Genomic DNA, 12,928 nt, shown 5'->3' with positions numbered 1-12,928 from the left:
TGTTAAAATCTTAATATTTTTTCGATTTATCATGATTTTCTTCAGAGTACTTTAGCGTTTTGAATGAAATTTTGAGGGTAAAAGTTATTATAAATTCAACATATCTTAAAGCTAAAAAGGTGTCGACATATTCACTAGAGACGTGCATATGTGTTATCACTGGAATATTTTTCTAAAAAAGCATGTACGCCACTGACTTTTTTTTTCTTGTTAGCGAAATAGTGTTAGCGAAATAGTGAAAGTTTAATGCCGATTCCTTGATCTAAGTCTAATAGCAACCTTTAAAAAAATGGCGCCGGGAGGCACGTACATAGCCGCCCATACTAAAATATGTTAATAAAAAGTTGGTAGGCAGTTCTTTTAGTTTCAAAGTAAAGGAATTTTTCCAATTTTGGTCCGCGGTTATTTCCCCTATCCGCCACCTGGGGTCGCGTTCGATGGGAGTTTGGAGTTCGGAGTTCTCCACACGGATTTTCTCAAAACGGACTACGGAAACAAGGAATATCTCAAAAACTGCGACTTTGACAAATTTTGTTGCAAATATTCTTCCTAATCTTAAATTGAAAACCGCGTTTCGCTAGCTACTGTAATTTTGAAGTTATGGTTTTTTAAAATTTTTAACCCCCTCCCATACACCCCCCCCCCCCTCCACCAAAAACTAATAGCCAGATTCTAGGGTGCAACAGTATTTTTGTGCCAAATTTGGATAAAATCGGTTTAGCGGTTTTTACCGTGTTACAGACGAACAGACGGACAGACAGACAGACCGACACCATGAAAATATTTTGTATTTAGGTCATCTATGACCCAAATAACTCATTTTGAGTGAAATTACCTGAGGGTATGGTCGGCTAAAAATTAATATTAACTTGCGAGGGTTTGAAATAAGTACTCGTTGATTCCTCATCAAAAAATATGAAAAAAATTGTATATTGCATTTAGAAACATAGTAGATGCCCGTCAACATATATCAAATGTCAATTTTTTTTTATAATTTTAGTTGACTTTACTTAGACTGCTATGTCTTGGACTGCAAAATCTTAGACGGCTTCGTTTAAAGCTGAACCTAAACTAAATGTTGTATCTTCCCGAGTCAGTGGAGAATGGAATTAAGCCGAGAAATTTTTCGCGCAATATTTTTTACGAATTTCGAAGACAGTTGCCTCAATAATAATGTCTTGCCAACTTGGTTTGTTTTTTTCAGCAATGAAACACCACATCAGCAGACAATTTCTCGTTAGTATCGAGAATTTAAACGTCGACGCATTAGTCTTAAGAACAATCCAAGAACAGGTTCACCAGCAATGGCAGTCACCCAGAAAAACGTCGATGCTGTACCGTAAGCTGATCCAAGAAGGTCGATATTTAACATATTGTTAAATTGAAGCATCATTGGGCATTTCAAAGACCTCAATTAAAAAATTTTATGTGGACTATGTACGCATATTTGAAGTAAAACTTCTTCTTACTTCCATTTTCTGTCTGTCCATCTTCTTGTCTGTCTATCTGAGAACTACATTCCAGTACTCTTACCCACGTGCCGAGTTCCAATCGACCCATAATTAATAAAAATCCTGATCGTCCATTTAGAGGCATTGGTTCGAAACGTCGCGGTCGAGGGCATCATCCTGTAGCCCCTCCCCAATTATGCCGAAATCAACCCACATTTTCTTCAATATCAAATCTTTGGTCCCGCACTGATGAAGATGTAAACAAAACGATGTATCCAACTTTACAGGTTGGAACCGTGTGCATCGTCGCTCACATAGCCTACCTACCAAATTTGGTCGCAATCAGACGACACAAATTTTGACGTTTCTTACGTCAAAACTAACTGTCACAGTGACACGTGTCGTACACGGTCAAGTTGGCGTTGGTTCAATCTATCGATATAGCAAATTTCATTTAAATCGGACGATTTTTTTTTATTTGATTCATTGTTGATGGGGTTTCCTAGAGCACGAGGCATCGTCAAAATATCATTAAATTAAGTTTTGTTTACCATTTTTTATCATTCCAAGTTTCAGCCCCCTAGGTCACATAGGGCCTGAGTTACGACGCTCCCAGATCAAAAAGTCAACGTTACCACTTTCGTCGCGAGAGCGCGTCTCGTGTGTGCCTTTAATTTTTACTCCCATCGCGCGTAAAGAAAGTTTACTTTAAAAATTATATGAAATATCATCTGAAAAAAAAATAGTTTCTCGATGGATACCGCGTCTGTTGACGGAAGAAGAGAAAGCAATTAGAGAAAAAACAAACATTTCAAATAAAACAAGCAGAGGCACTATATTTATTTATTTATGTCTTCTCTAGAGTCCAATTTTTCACTCGAATTTTATATTACGTGTGTTTTGGCAAATTAAGCGACACTTTGCGAAGACGTCCCCATTGTTACATTATGGCCTATTTCCACTGCCGTGGAATACTTTGTTATTTGCAGGAAAAAGGAAACAGCCAGTAGCGTGCGGAAAAATTTTAAGTGAAGAGTATGCTGATTTTAGAAAGTCCCCTATTTGTAATTCAAGTAAATTCGATTATTTTTGATTACTTTTTATAAATTCTTCAATACTAACTAATTAAATAAGACAACACGTCGCTCCTCTTACTTAGCTTACATTTTGTTTCTTATCTTGATTATAGTTTTCTGTTCCGGCTCTATGATTTGTCTGAAATTTTTATTATTACAGATTAAAAATATACCCGTAACCAGTAAAAAAAGGCTGACTTTCCTGGTTCGTTTGCCTATTATATTTCATTCAATCTCTTTTTATTGCAAAAAAACTTGAAATGTCTGCTAAATTTAACAGCACATTTATTAAAATTGGCATTTAATGTCTCCTTTTTGCTACTAAGTCTAATCAGAACGAGGCCTACTTTCTTTACGCGAAATCGGAACAGCGGTCCTCGGTCATATCATGATCAATAGTCTACCGACTTAACAAGTATCTAAATCCACACTTAAGCTTCATTCAGAACCTCGCAATTAGTGGAATAAATTAGTGGTTTCAATTAGTGTAGAAGTTTATTTCTCTAATATGAAGCATTCAGAACGAAGTTTCCAAGCGGGAACCAACAGAAAGCGGAACTGAAGAATCTGGAAGACTCCATCCGTAACCTGGAATGGGTGATCTGCAACGGTCTAAGACACTCGAGAGAAAAAGTTCCTCAGAACTTACGACCGAGAAAAATTAAAGATTTTCCTTGATTTAAGTGAGAATATTTTTCGGATTGTGACAGGATAGTGTTTCTTCAATGAACATCTCAGTAGACTGAAGCTAAAAAAAAGTGCAGATTCTGTGTGGAAAATGGGGAAACACCAAAACACCTTATCACTGAGTGCGCCGAGACGACGACCCCTCATGCCATGAACTTTGGTACGGCTGATATCGAAGATGGAGAGCTGGACTATGTGGAGCCGTCTCAGATACTGGCTTTTGCTAAAGCCCTGAGACTGTATGATGAGTAACTGAAGAAACTCTGACTGTAACTCGTTATAACCCAAGAAAGGGTGAAATGAAACACTTAATAGATCTGCAAGGTCGCGTTGATTAATTCCCCTCCTAAACATTCTACATTCTAGTGTAGAAGTTGGTTTCTCTAATATGAATGTAAGTATTCAGAACGTTAAAATTAGTGGTAGGAATTTTCAATCCAATAGTGGAAAAGGTTACCAAGCTTTTAACTTTTTCACTAATTATACTTTAAAATTTGCGAGGAATGTCATTTTGGCCTTTGATTATCATCCGTCAAAAGAAATTATGATTAGAAACCAAAAATTGATTGTTTTATAAGTTAAATATAGGCTTTAATTATATTGGGTTTTCTCTATGGATACCACTGATTACCGTCAAGCTGTTGCTAGGATATTCTATTAATTTTAATTGTGTTTTTTGGACATTGTGAATGATCGTGAACTAAAAAGTATAAAGGGTAATTAAAACCACTAAATGCAACGTTCTGAATGAAGCTTTACTCACGAGATATTTGACCTCATCTGGCCCTAAACCGCCGCGCCGCCCTGAGTGAGCAGTGTGTGTCATAGATCTTACACTCTTGCTATGGAACAACAGCACGATAGAGTTTCCAGACGGCCACCGGTCCATCCACTTACATCTTCTAAGGTCGCTTAACTTCGATAATCTATGAGGAACCGGTGTTTTAACATAGCTGGGAAGTTGCCCTAAATTTGGTTAAGGTTTTCTGTTCTGTTTCTATGAGTTAAAATTTGTATTATAACATTGTCACCCAATTAGCCAGTGCAAAAACGCTATTTTTTGTTTCGTTTGTCAGTTATTTGTCATTCAGTCTCTTCTTTATCTCTCATTGTTTAACAAGTTGTGTCCATGTGTCTAACAAGTTTATCAGCACGTTTACAAATAATTTTTCGATATTGAAAAGGTGATTTTTTATAGAAAACATTGCAATCTTTGCTTTTATAAACTGCACGCCCCTGGACCAGAGAATACTGCGTTATCCATTTGGAGAAAAAAGAACGAAATGGTCCAGAAATGTATTACACTGAATGAAATATTAGCAATTTAAATTGTTCCATTATACTCGTAGAGAAATTCATTATTTTCTCTGTCAACTTTATATTTTATATTTAAATTTCGTGTATATCAACAAGAATGTAAGAAAATGCTTTTCTCTTTCTATTTAATTTATTCAAAGCAAAACAGTAACAGAGGCCTTAAGAAATAGTGTTGTAGAGCATCAATTGTTGTAGAACAGTCATTTGTAGGTAATAATTAAAATAAAATGCTTAGCTACAAATCTAAAATAATCATAACCCTTCTATACATGATACACACATCATTATCTAATATAACAAAAAAAATCGTGTCAGTCTTAGTTACCGCACTCTTCCAAAACGGCTTAACCGATTTTGATAAAATTTGATATGTATATTCAGTAGATCTGATAATAGGGTATTCTCTTTTTTATTCTCGTAAGTGATAAGGGTGGCCCACCCCAATTTTTTTTTGTATTTTTTGGACAAAATATTTTATATTTTATATTTTTATGATGTGACATTGTGTACACACAACCCTAAATGATTACCCTTCTACCATCAACACCGATTTTTTAATAGGGGTTGTTTTTTTTTAATTTTTTGTTGCCATACTCCTCCGAAACGGCTTAACCGATTGTGATGTAATTTTATATGTATATTCAGTAGGTCTGAGAATAGATTGATATGTATTTTTTATACCTCTAAGTGATAAGAGTAGTCCACCCCAATTTTTTTGTATTTATTGGACAAAAGTTTGTATTTATAAGTGGCATTAAAAATACATACATATATGCTCACCCTTCTACCATCAATACCTATTTTAAATAGCGATATTAGTAATTCAATAATTTTCAACCTCTGTCAACAAGTTGATCAGTTATTCCCGCCAGGCATCTACCGGTGTCACTTCTGACCCAATCAACAGCACGGAATAGGGATGATATTAATCCTGGGAATAATTGATATGGCAAAACAACGTTTGTCGAGTCAGCTAGTATTAATACTAAAACCACTCTTGCTTGTTAAAACAAAAGAGAGGGATATTAAAAAAGTAGAAAGCATCTCTAACCATTCCAAATTTAGACGTCTTCTATGTTTCAGCCTTTGTATTAGAGAGCCAGTCTCTCTGTGTCGGGAAAACAGAACTATACAATCGAATTACAGCCACTTTATTATATCAATTTTTCGAATACAATTTTAAAATGCAATCCGGAGATCGGAATAACGAGCAGTCCTTTTCCAGTTTTCTGAATATCTTCTAATTAATTTAATAAAAAGAAAGGCAAAACTATATTTGAATTTCTCGTTTGTCTCTGCAAATGCAGGAGAAAGGATCTTGTTACGTGGGGATACGGGCTTTGAGGTAACGATCTTTGATCCTTGATATAGTCCAAAATTTTATTGGTGATGAGCCCGTTATAAAGTGTTAGGAACTCTTTCTTATTAGAATCAGGGAAAGAAAACTATAAAATGTGTCTCATATAAGAAGGCGCACTACATTCTGGTATTCTGCAAACCAAAAGAAATATAATAGTATATTATTCAACGGGGGTAGCATATAATGGTGGCTGTTATTCACGCGAATCAAGTTTAATCATAAATCATTCAAGTGAATAACAGTCATTATATGCGAGTAGAATACTCTATTTTATGCAGGACTATCAAACAAATTTAGATAATATTAATAAAAGTTTTTATTTTTAATGTCAAAAAAATATTGACGAGTATAACGAGCAAGTAACATGGAAACAAAACATTGAAATGTTTTTATTTTGTGCGTACAATCGCATTCCAGGCCGGTTTGGATCGAGCACAGCTCTTGTTTAGAGTTTGCATCGAGATATCCGTGGAAGCGGTGAATAATGAAACCATTATTTACTAGTGAATAATGAATTTCATAATATATTAATTAAAATTATTTTCATAATAATCAAATTATAGACGAGTCGTGGACAAAGATAATTAAATTGGAAAGTACCGTATGATCAAATAAAAACGGCGTCCAGTTGGCTTGGAAATGACGATCGATGGCATTTCCTATATAAATTTACATATAAAATGACAGCGATCTTCATTTCATAGCCATCGCTGACGCCGTTTTTATTCGATCATACGGTATATATATTTATGATGCTAGAAATATTACGTTGTGACGTTTATTTATTTCAATTTCAAGACGTACGATCGACAAAATCTAAAAAAAAATATCATAACCTATCCATACACGATACACATATCAATATATAACTTCAAAAACAAATCATGCTTGTTAGCACAAAACAAATTGATACTAAAAAAAGAAAAAAATATCTCTTTAACTATTTCAAATTTAGACCTCTTCTATGTTAAAGCCTTTGTATTATAGAGCCAGACTCTCTGTGCCGGGAAAACAGAACTATACAATCGAATTACAGCCACTTTACTATATCAATTTTGCGAATACAATTTTAAAATGCAATCCGGAGATCGGAATAATGAGCAGTCCTTTTCCAGTTTTCTGAATCTCTTCTGGTTCAGTTAGTGGAAAGAGAGACAAAACTATATTTGAATTTCTCGTTTGTCTCTGGCAATGCTGGAGAAAGAATCTTGTTACGTGGAGATACGGGCTTTGAAGTAACGATCTTTGATCCTTGATATAGTCCAAAGTTTTATTCGTGATGAGCTCGTTATAAAGTGTTAGGAACTCTTTCTTATTAGAATCAAGGAATGAAAACTATAAAATGTGTCTCATATAAGAAGGCGCACTACATTCTGGGATTCTGTAAACCAAAAGAAATATAATAGTATATTATTCAACGAGGGGGGGGAGCATATAATGGTGGCTGTTATTCACACGGATTGAGTTTAGTCATAAATCATCCAAGTGAATAACGGCCATTACATGCGAGTAGAATACTATACTTTATCTAGGACTATCAGAAAAATTTAGATAATATTAATATAAGTTTTTATTTTTAATGTCAAAAAAATATTGAACGAGTATAACGAGTAAGCAACATGGAAACAGAACATTGAAATTTTCTTTATTTTGTGCGTACAATCGTATTCCAAGCCGGTTTGGATCGAGCACAGCTCTTGTTTGGAGTTTGGATCGAGATATCCGTGGAAGCGGTGAATAACGAAACCATTATTGACTAGTAAATAATGAATATTATTATTATTTCAAAAACTCATTTATAATAATCAAATTATAGACGAATCGTGGATAAAGATAATTAAATTGGAAAGTATATATATTTATGATGCTAAAAATATTGCGTTGTGACGTTTATTTATTTCAATTTCAAGACTTACGACCGACAAAATCTAAACAATATCATAACCTTTCCATACACCAGAAAAACCCTGAGAAAGTTACAGTCATGGAAAGCTTTTACAACGTTACAGCTCTCATTTGAATCAAATTCTGTAAATTATTAGAGAATATTTTGTATGTAACAACATTGTTAATTGCTTAAATACACTATATTCAAATTCCTACTAGTCACCTATTAAAAGTTTAATTTCCAACTAGGTAAAATCGATGAAAAATATGTCGACTGCACAAACAACAAAGTCAAAAGTTCTTTGCTATATTGAGTTGGCATTGATGTTACTTTCAATATATCATATACAATCATAAACCAAGAAGTAAACCTACTAAACCCTATATTTTAGACAATATTAACTTACAAATTGTATATTAATCTCTTTATAATAATTTCGCTACCCTCAAATTTGTCTTCAACTTTCTGACTAGTCATTTCTATTGATTCCAATATAAAAACGATATACCTTAATCTATTATTTTCGTTCTTTATAGTATTTCTAGGTTTATTTCTAATATCTACTTCATAAGTTAGAATGCAGAAAATCTTCTTTATATTTTCTCTATTAAGTTGTTCAATTCAAGGAAATTCGACAGCATTAGACATATTTAAAAACATAACTCACCTAATTTTTGATAATAAAACTATCTGTTATATTTACGAAGAAAATTCGCATTTAACTGAACTATTAATAAGTTTGGTACAGATGCCTGTGTTTGTGATAAATATACAGTTAAGTCAAACTCACAGACAAAAATATAATTGCGATGGTTATATATTAAATATTAACAGCTTTACGAACTTTCAAGAACTCATTAAACAAAGACATGCAGTAAAAATGTTGTTGGAACCCCATACAAGAATGCTTGTATTGTATGAAGCTGATCCAGTAGATCATGTCAGAAATCTATATGAATTTTTTGGAATCGATGTCTTGGAGATGGTTTTTTCCAATGAAAAAATATTAGTGTCATCACTCCAGGAAGAAAAACTATTTGAATGGTACAGCGATCAAAACACGTATTATATTGATTCCATAAAATTCAAGCAAGCAATATGGATACCAAGTTTTGGACTTGAAAGGAACAAAAACCGCTTCAAATTTGCTGTGTTTGATTGTCGACCTTTTATTAATCTGGATAACTATGGAAACGTTACTGGAGGATTAGAAATCAACTTCTTTAAAGAAGTTACCAAACATTATCCAGTAGAGTATTTACGTGTACGTGATCGTGATGGGAATCCATGGAAAAAAGTGATGAACATGATCGAATCTGGCAAAGCATCTTTCGGAGGTTGTTCACAGTTTATTGTGAATGCATGGAACAGAGAAGTCGATTATGCGGTGATTCACGAACAAATTTGTGCAACATTTTTAGTACCTAAGGCCAGACCTTTACCAGATATAACCTTCATACTACAACCTTTCAGCTACGAAACATGGATGTATTTGCTTATAATAATAAATATTCCTTGTTTATTTTCCATTTTATATATGAAATTTGCATATTCTGTAAAATTTCAGAAAAAATCTCCTATGAAAGACATATCAAAATTTTATTTCTATATGATTAGAACATACACGTCTGGAAGTATTCCGGTACCACCCCACAGTATTCGCAAGATGCGTATATGGACAAGTAGAATATTTTTGATTTTTCTTTTAGTACATTGCTTGTTATTGTCAACGTATTATTCAGCAGGTTTAAGTAGTATTATGACCAAACCTAGATTGGGTCGTGCAATTAATACACTTCAAGATATGATAGATCAAAATATCTATTTCCAGGAATCATCAGATGTTGCAGAAAGTTTTCGAGACACTAATACGTCTGTGATGACTAGATTGGCTAATCTACAAAGGTTTGGATCTAGAGCAAAAACCAGCTTGGACGGAACGAATGCCGTCCTATTAAAAACACTAGAAAACTCATACGTAACAGACTTATTTGGATTTGATCTGAATAAATTACGGTACTATAAAGCCTTGCCTGATTGTTATGGCAACTACTTTATGGTGTTTCTTTTACCAGTAAACTCACCATATACAGCCATATTTAACCAATATTCTTTCAGACTAAAAGAAGCTGGGATTCTTTCACAATGGCTGTCCGATGAGCTTTATAAACATAGAAAGTTTCAGAATCAATTTTTTACGTCGTATATAGATGTGAAAATGTTTGTAACTGTAACATTAGGCAAGTTTTATGGCCTTTTTTTAGTTGTTGTAATGGGACATTTCGTTGCTTTTGTCGTGTTTTTATTGGAAATTGGTATTTATCGACTAAATAAGAGTAAACAATAATCTAAGATTAAGGCACATTATTTTTTCTGTCTCTTTATGATTTAATTCGATCATTGTTAATTTGCTTTCTATAAATATAAGGATATGAGAGTAAAAATTGATTCTTTTTCTTTACAAAACATCAATATGCATATTATTAAGTGTATCCAGTAAAACCTAGGTCAACAAAATCGTTTTCAACGAAAACAGAGAAAGATAAAAAATGGATACCTACCGATGTTAATTAAACGATAGGACTTATCTGTGGTAGGTATTTTTTTGGAATCGATGTCTTGGAAATGGTTTTTTTCCAATGAAAAAATGTTAGTGACTTCACCACTCAAAGAAGAAAAACTATTTGAATGCTACAGTGATCAAAACACGTATGTATAATATTGATTCCATAAAATTCAAGGCAAGCAATATGGATACCAACTTTTGGACTTGAAAGGAACAAAAACGGCTTCAAATTTGCTGTGTTTAATTGTCAACCATTTATTAATCTGGATAACTATGGAAACATTTCTGGAGGATTATAAATCAACTTCTTTAAAGAAGTTACTAAACATTATCCAGTAGAGTATTTACGTGTACGTGATCGTGATGGGAATCCATGGAAAAAAGTGATGCACATGATCGAATCTGGCGAAGCATCTTTCGGAGGTTGTTCACAGTTTATTGTGAATGTATGGAACAGAGAAGTCGATTATGCGGTGATTCACGAACAAATTTGTGCAACATTTTTAGTACCTAAGGCCAGACCTTTACCAGATATAACCTTCATACTACAACCTTTCAGCTACGAAACATGGATGTATTTGCTTATAATAATTAATATTCCTTGTTTATTTTCCATTTTATATATGAAATTTGCACATTCTGTAAAATTTCAGAAAAAATCTCCTATGAAAGACATATGAAAATTTTATTTCTATATGATTAGAACATACACGTCTGGAAGTATTCCGGTACCACCCCACAATATTCGCAAGATGCACATGTGGACAAGTAGAATATTTTTGATTTTTCTTTTAGTACATTGCTTGTTATTGTCAACGTATTATTCAGCAGGTTTAAGTAGTATTATGACCAAACCTAGGTTGGGTCGTGCAATTAATACACTTCAAGATATGATAGATCAAAATATCTATTTCCAGGAATCATCAGATGTTGCAGAAAGTTTTCGAGACACTAATACGTCTGTGATGACTAGATTGGCTAATCTACAAAGGTTTGGATCTAGAGCAAAAACCAGCTTGGACGGAACGAATGCCGTCCTATTAAAAACACTAGAAAACTCATACGTAACAGACTTATTTGGATTTGATCTGAATAAATTACGGTACTATAAAGCCTTGCCTGATTGTTATGGCAACTACTTTATGGTGTTTCTTTTACCAGTAAACTCACCATATACAGCCATATTTAACCAATATTCTTTCAGACTAAAAGAAGCTGGGATTCTTTCACAATGGCTGTCCGATGAGCTTTATAAACATAGAAAGTTTCAGAATCAATTTTTTACGTCGTATATAGATGTGAAAATGTTTGTAACTGTAACATTAGGCAAGTTTTATGGCCTTTTTTTAGTTGTTGTAATGGGACATTTCGTTGCTTTTGTCGTGTTTTTATTGGAAATTGGTATTTATCGACTAAATAAGAATAAACAATAATCTAAGATTAAGGCACATTATTTTTTCTGTCTCTTTATGATTTAATTCGATCATTGTTAATTTGCTTTCTATAAATATAAGAATATGAGAGTAAAAATTGATTCTTTTTCTTTACAAAACATCAATATGCATATCATTAAGTGTATTCAGTAAAACCTAGGTCAACAAAATGGTTTTCAATGAAAACAGAGAAAGATAAAAAATGGATACCTACCGATGTTAATTAAACAATAGGAATTATCTGTGGTAGGTATTTTTTTTGAATCGATGTCTTGGAAATGGTTTTTTCCAATGAAAAAATGTTAGTGACTTCATCACTCAAGGAAGAAAAACTATTTGAATGCTACAGTGATCAAAACACGTATGTATAATATTGATTCCATAAAATTCAAGGCAAGCAATATGGATACCAACTTTTGGACTTGAAAGGAACAAAAACGGCTTCAAATTTGCTGTGTTTAATTGTCAACCATTTATTAATCTGGATAACTATGGAAACGTTTCTGGAGGATTATAAATCAACTTCTTTAAAGAAGTTACTAAACATTATCCAGTAGACAATTTACGTGTACGTGATCGTGATGGGAATCCATGGAAAAAAGTGATGCAAATGATCGAATCAGGAGAAGCATCTTTCGGAGGTTGTTCACAGTTTATTGTGAACGCATGGAACAGAGAAGTCGATTATGCGGTGATTCATGAACAAATTTGTGCAACATTTTTAGTACCTAAGGCCAAACCTTTACCAGATATAACCTTCATACTACAACCTTTCAGCTACGAAACATGGATGTATTTGCTTATAATAATAAATATTCCTTGTTTATTTTCCATTTTATATATGAAATTTGCACATTCTGTAAAATTTCAGAAAAAATCTCCTATGAAAGACATATCAAAATTTTATTTCTATATGATTAGAACATACACGTCTGGAAGTATTCCGGTACCACCCCACAATATTCGCAAGATGCACATGTGGACAAGTAGAATATTTTTGATTTTTCTTTTAGTACATTGCTTGTTATTGTCAACGTATTATTCAGCAGGCTTAAGTAGTATTATAACCAAACCTAGATTAGGGCGTGCAATTAATACACTTCAAGATATGATAGATCAAAATATCTATTTCCAGGAATCATCAGATGTT

General features: G+C 33.3%; 1 protein-coding gene across 2 annotated transcripts in view; it reads left to right on the top strand.

The window, feature by feature from the left end:
* LOC115886779 overlaps window positions 1–12,928 on the top strand; it is a 335,249-nt gene that overhangs the window by 236,437 nt on the left and 85,884 nt on the right. The window lies entirely within an intron of this gene.

This window comes from Sitophilus oryzae, unplaced genomic scaffold (assembly GCF_002938485.1).
Source record: "Sitophilus oryzae breed Bouriz unplaced genomic scaffold, Soryzae_2.0 scaffold_496_pilon_pilon, whole genome shotgun sequence".
NCBI classification, from domain to species: domain Eukaryota; kingdom Metazoa; phylum Arthropoda; class Insecta; order Coleoptera; family Curculionidae; genus Sitophilus; species Sitophilus oryzae.
This window is presented reverse-complemented; position numbering and strand designations above follow the sequence as displayed.